Source organism: Pipistrellus hanaki (assembly GCF_964339955.1).
Source record: "Pipistrellus hanaki genome assembly, chromosome: 4".
NCBI lineage: Eukaryota > Metazoa > Chordata > Mammalia > Chiroptera > Vespertilionidae > Pipistrellus > Pipistrellus hanaki.
Genome location: NC_140506.1, coordinates 90,326,425 through 90,332,424, shown reverse-complemented (window position 1 = coordinate 90,332,424; position 6,000 = coordinate 90,326,425). Strand labels below are relative to the sequence as shown.

Here is a 6,000-nt window from a genome sequence, read left to right as displayed (position 1 = left end):
CCACACTTAAATATAGTTAAAGTGGCAAAAAGAAGTCTCCTTAATTTTGCATGTGTAGGTCTTAGCAGTTTAACAAACAGATGAAAAGTAGATCCTGTAAACATTTCACAAAGAAGATAAATATAAAAAGCAAACTGTTAAGTAAAAGCAGTCTTTCTATCATAAAACACACACCCTCAACACACACCCAATTACAGTCCACTTCAGATGACTCAGAATTATGGAGTCTTTGATTTCATTTTCTACCACACCCTGGGACAAAACATCCAGCTATTTCTGAGTCTAGATTCACTAGGGCAGCAGGAGAGCGGTTGGTTCTTCCTGAAGGTGAGAGCAGGGTGAGGGGCAGGGGCACTGGGAAGGAGAGCTGCCTCACCAAGAGGGGGGAGGCCACCAGGGGAGGGGGCTTGTGATCCGGAACAGGGCGGCAGCCTTAGCCTCAGGGAACGGGGTCCTCAGCCAGGGAAGGCCCAGGTACAGCAGGGAAATGATTTGCATGCAGGACTCAGCTCTTCCTTCTATGATAGAAGGGGCGACTGAGGACAAAGGGTGAGGGCCTGGCCTTGGAAGGTGTGCCTTCGGATGTGTGGGGGGAGGTGGGCAGGGAGTGTCAGTGGGTCAAGGATCCCAGCTGTCCCTCGCTCTGTCCACAAGGGACCCCCACTCACCCCACTATCACCTGTCAGATGACCCTCCCCCCCCTCAGGTCCTCCCCAGGTTTGTCCCATGGCAGGTTCTTATCCATGGGTCCTGCTGGGAGCGGTGAGCTGGGTGGAGGGGTGTCAGGAATTCTGAGCAGCCAAATGCAATACCTGGTGGACAGGGCAGCTGGTGAACATCCCCATATGACCCAGGGAGCAGAGGACAGGGGTCCAGGGACCCAGGAGCCAAGCCTGGGTTTTCAAGGTCTGGGGGTACAGCCGGAGGGGGGTGAAGGGGATGGGCAGGAGGTGGGGCAGAGCCTGGGCTGGTGGCCACAGGAGCTCCCTCAGACAACACTTTCCCAAGGTGGGTGAGGAGACCGTGTGAGGAAGGCTCACCCGTCTGAATTCCAGTAACGGACTCAGAGACAGAAGTCTGGCGAAAATGGGACTTTTAAAACTTTCTGGAGAGCAGGTGTCTGCTGGTGCAGCCCCTGAATTAGCTGGCACAGGCAGTGTTTATCCCATTGTGTGAAATCCCTCCTCCAGGTCTTTGCTGAGTACATGGAGTTTGCATTCTATCCCATAGGGCCCAAGTTCTTATTGTCTCCTATTGGTGTATATATTTTTTGTGAAGGTGTTTGTTTGTGTGTGTGTGTGTGTGTGTTTTGTTTGTTTGTTGTTTTTGCGTGTGTGTTTTGTTTGTTTGTTGTTGTTGTTGTGTGTGTGTGTGTCTAAGGTTTGAGGCTCTGGAAATTGACCACCAACATATGTTAAAGTAAAATCTTTCCCCAGAATCGAGTGGGACTCATTACAGGCTGCATCCATGATGGCAACACATGACGGGCCTGGGGGTCTTTTTAAGAGGAGGAACAGGAAAGGGGTGCACCCAGGGTGGAACAGGAAGGGGTGGGCTCCAGGGTACTTTGGCACGCACTGATTGGGGATTCAATGTCTTGGGGAGGTCTCTGTGACAGATGCCAATAATGTCATAACTCCCCCCCACCAGTTGGGGGGAGGGAGAAACTCACAGTTTGTTTGTTTGTTTGTTTGTTTCCATTGGCTGAGGCCTTTCATAGTTGTCTCCACCTCCCTTTGTCTAGAGAATCTTCCTGGAAAATGTGCTACCAGCCAGGAGCACAGCTCTCATATCCTCTCCCCACCTCCTCTCCCACATCCTGCTTGCTCTGGGGAATTCAGTAACTGACTGGCCATACGCTGTTTCCTTTCTATGAAGATGAATCTTAGAGCCATGTCTCCCACAACGGGAAGCCCCAGCCAATTGGGGAGCTCAGAGGCAAAAGGGGGGAGTGGGGAGGTGAGCTTCCCCCCAGGCCTGCAGAGGAGACTCCTGAGCCCAAGGCAAAGCCAGGCCCTGGGACTCCACAGACAGAGCCCTGTCCCCCCACACCCAGAGAGTGGGCCCGCGCCGGGGAAATTAACCCTCAGCTCTCCTGTTGTCCAGGTGACCCCTGTAGGCAGGGTGCCTGTGAGGTTGGGACCCGGTTTCTGCCTTGCAGGAGCAGAGCCCAGAGGCCCTGGGGGAATTGGAGTGTGTGGGAAGGTGATTTGTGGTGTTCTCCCCACAGGTGTGAGCGCTGATTCCTTGAGAAGATGGGGCTAAAGGGATCTTTCGAGTTCCGGTTCAAATGGGTGAGATCAGCCAGACCTGGCCATGCCCAGCCACCAATTACTGGGACAAGCACAGGACTCTGGTCATTTCCCCATGGACAGGGTGCACCCAGGACAACTAAGGGCCTATAAGGGGCCCAGTGCTCCCCCTGGGCTGAGGCCCCAGGACACATAGGGAGGGGCATCTCCGAACACAGGCTAGAAATTTTCAGAGGACCCAGGTGATAGGGCAGAAATAGAATACTGAGCGTTGAAAGGTTCCCAGTTGGGCCAGGGTCGCACAGAAGCGACTCAAGGCTCAGTGCAGTAAAAATTATATTTATTCAAGACATCTGGGTGCAGAGGGGCTGAGTTTGAGAAAGAAGTCAGCAGTGAGTGGGGGAGGGAGTAGGCTTTCTGTGTGCTCAGGGAGAGCGGCAGGTGGCTTCGGATGACACTTGTGTCTGGGCTGGGCTGCCGGGGGCTTCTGTTGACCCATGTATCAGGGCTGTGCAAGAGTTGTAGTCTCAGAAGTTCATGTAAGATGTTCTCAAGGGGAAGATGTTTTTGCAAAGCTTAGGCTTGCAGAACAAACTTAGTTTCTGCTAAGTTAGAGCCCAGTTTATTTTCCTTTTCTTTTGAAAAAATATTTTTATTTATTTCAGGGAGGAATGGAGAGGGAGAGAGAGATCGAAGCATCAATGATGAGAGAGAATCATTCATCAGCTGCCTCCTGCATGCCCCACAACCCAGGCATGTGCCCTTGACCAGAATTGAACCTGGGATCTGAAAGATGAAACAGAGGGGGCCTAGAGACGGGATGCCAGGACACAGGCTTTATGAAGAAAAGAGTACCACTCTTGGCTGCTTTCAGAGAAAAAGCGGTCTTAAGAGAGTGAGGGCCGAGGTACAAGCACCTTTAAGGGGAGGATAGGGGACGGGGCTTAGGGCTCTCAGCACACGCTGATTGGTGGTTTCATGTAAGGCCTATGATTAGGGACCTAGGGATTTAGGAATGGGGGCTTAGGGTATTTGGCAGATGCTGATTGGTGGTTCAATGGACAGTCCATATAAGGTGCCTTGTTAAGTATTCAGGAATGTCCGTGCTGCAGGTGGAGTTTACATCATTCTACGTCCATCAGTTGGAGGAAGGGAGGATCTACCAGGACCTTTAGTCTACAGTCCGACACTCTATCCACTGAGCCAAACCAGCTAGGGCTGTAAGAAATATTAGTCATGATCTGTTAACCGTGATTGTTTTGTTCTGATTAAAGAAGGCACCTTCTAGCCTGGCTGGGAGCCACCTGGAAATGCAGCCCATCCCCCCCATGACCTATGAGGTGGCAGGACCCAGAGGGCCAAGTGCCAAGGGGCACTCTGAGGCCACCAGTTGCTCACTACAGGGAGCTGCCTATTGTCATGGCAACCAGAGCCTCCAGTCCTTTGCATATCACAGCCCTTTGAAGACCCCCAACCTGTGCATACCACACGCCTTGGCAAATCTCCAGCCTGTGTTACCTGCAAACTGCCCACTTGGCATACCCTTGCCTACTTCCCCATGTAATCTTTGTCCTTCTACCCAATATAAGCTGCTGGTTTATGGTGGGGTGCAGAGCAGATTTCTGTGGATGACCTGCCTTTTTCTTCCTCCATCTAGAAACCCGGTTCTATAACTCTGAATGTCCTGGGAAATGGGGCTGCTGCCATTCTGCTAGCCCTGGGCCTAGTAGTCTTATGCGCACTCTGCATACTATGCTGAAATAAGGTCAGAGCAAGCCTGGGATTAGCATCTGGGGAGGTCTGGGGCTGGCTAGGGATGGGGATGGGGGCTGCCCACGAGTAAGAGGGGGCACTGGGGGTGGTTTGAGGGAGGCACAGTTCAGGTCTGGAAGGTATTGGGACCCTGCATTGGCCTGGAGGTCTGGCTGCCCCTCACACTGACTGCCCAGACCCTCCTCCCATTGTCTGACATTCCCGCCTTCTTTTGCAGGCCCGGGAAAACAAGACCCAGAAAATGCATTGACAGGAAGACTTTCCAAGCCCCAGGCCAGAAGGAGAAGGCTCCACCTTCCTGGGGAATGTGTGAAGCAACATGCTATACACAGTTTATATTTTCATAATGAACAACGTCAACTTCGGAGCAAAATAAAAATGAATTAAATACACATTTATTGAGTGCATACTGTGTGCCTGACTCTTCCAGAACCAGACTCTATCCCAGGATTCGGGGTCCTTTGAGACCCAGTGCCACTACCCCTGATGTTAGCAGGGAAGGGCATGTGATAAGAACAGAGCCACAGCTGTCTGATGAATGATAGATGAGAAGTTTTCTTGCAGACCCTGGAAACTGGAGGATGAAACAGGTCTAGGTGGGCCCATTACTCAAAGGAAAGGAAAGCATTTTTAGAACAGACCCGTTGTTGCTGAAAGATGAAACAGGGGTCGGAGACGGGGCCCCAGGAGACAGGCTGTGTTGGTGGAGGATTCCTCTCCCAGGCTGCCTTCCGGGAAGAAAAGAGCACACTGCCGGGGTGAACACGCCTTTTGCGGGGAGGAAAAGGAAGGGAGGAGGTTTAGGGCACTCTGTTTGGTGGTTTCATGTAAGACACATGATGAAGGACCTAGGGACTTAGAAATTAGGGGCTTAGGCCGTAACCGGTTTGACTCAGTGGATAGAGCCTCGGCCTGCGGACTCAACGGTCCCAGGTTCGATTCCGGTCAAGGGCATTATAAGGTTCTCCCTCCTCCCTACTGGTGGGCGGAGTTATGACATTACTGGCACCTGTCACAGAGACATCTCCAAGACATTGAGCCATCAATCAGCACGTGCCAAAGTGTCTGGAGCCCACCCCTTCCTGCTCTGCCCTGGGTCCAACCCTCTCCTGTTCCTCCCCTTAAAAAGGCCCCCAGACCAGCCACGTGCTGCTGATCCTCCATGTCCAGGTGGCAGCCCGGCTGGGTCCATCCCCCCTCCCAACTCCTTCAATTCTGATTTCTCTACCTCCTTAATGAGTCCCGTTCATTACTAGGGAATAAACTTTACTTTAAAACTCCTTGGCCTCAAACCTTACAGGCATGTACCTTGGTTGCGGGCACATCCCCAGTAGGGGGTGTGCAAGAGACGGCTGATCGATGTTTGTCTCTTATTGATGTTTCTGACTTTCTAGCCGTCTCCCTTCCTTTCTGTAAAAAATCATTAAAATATATATATTTTTTAAATTAGGGGCTTAGGGTATTTGGCAGGTGCTTATTGGTGGTTCAATGGGCAGTCCATAGAAGGTGCCCTGCTAGGTGCTCAGGAATGTCCGTGCTGCAGGTGGAGTTTACGTCATTCTCCGTCCATCAGTTGGAGGAAGGGAGGATCTATCAGTTACAGAAAACCGAGGAAGAACAAAGCAATACTTAGAGAGATGGAGTTACATTTATTATGCGCAGGTGCAGAGGAAAAGTCTCTCAAATTCTGGGCCCCAACATGCAGGAATTTTCCCTATTTGTATGTTTTCACCTTCTTTGTCTCCCAAATATGGGGTGTTTCCAGTCCTTTCGCAAGTTCTTAAAGAGCCTGTATGTGCTGGGACCTTTTTTTTTTAAAATTAATTAATTTTTTATTAAATTATTATCTGTGTACATATTTTAACATATTTTAACATTGTGTGCTGGGACCTTGAGACCTCAGCCAGAGGCCTGGCCTGGAGCGATCACTGATAACCTTGTCCGGGGAAGGTTTAGTGGCCTCTCTGAAGTGGGA

At 51.1% G+C, this 6,000-nt stretch overlaps 1 long non-coding RNA gene across 1 annotated transcript; it reads left to right on the top strand.

Moving 5' to 3' along the window:
* The first annotated feature begins 233 nt into the window (after positions 1-233).
* Positions 234-5,838, top strand: LOC311621960. Its single transcript, XR_014794908.1, has 4 exons — positions 234-327; positions 2,231-2,294; positions 3,910-4,017; positions 4,243-5,838. It is a non-coding gene; the product is annotated as an uncharacterized lncRNA (long non-coding RNA).
* Positions 5,839-6,000: the final 162 nt, after the last annotated feature.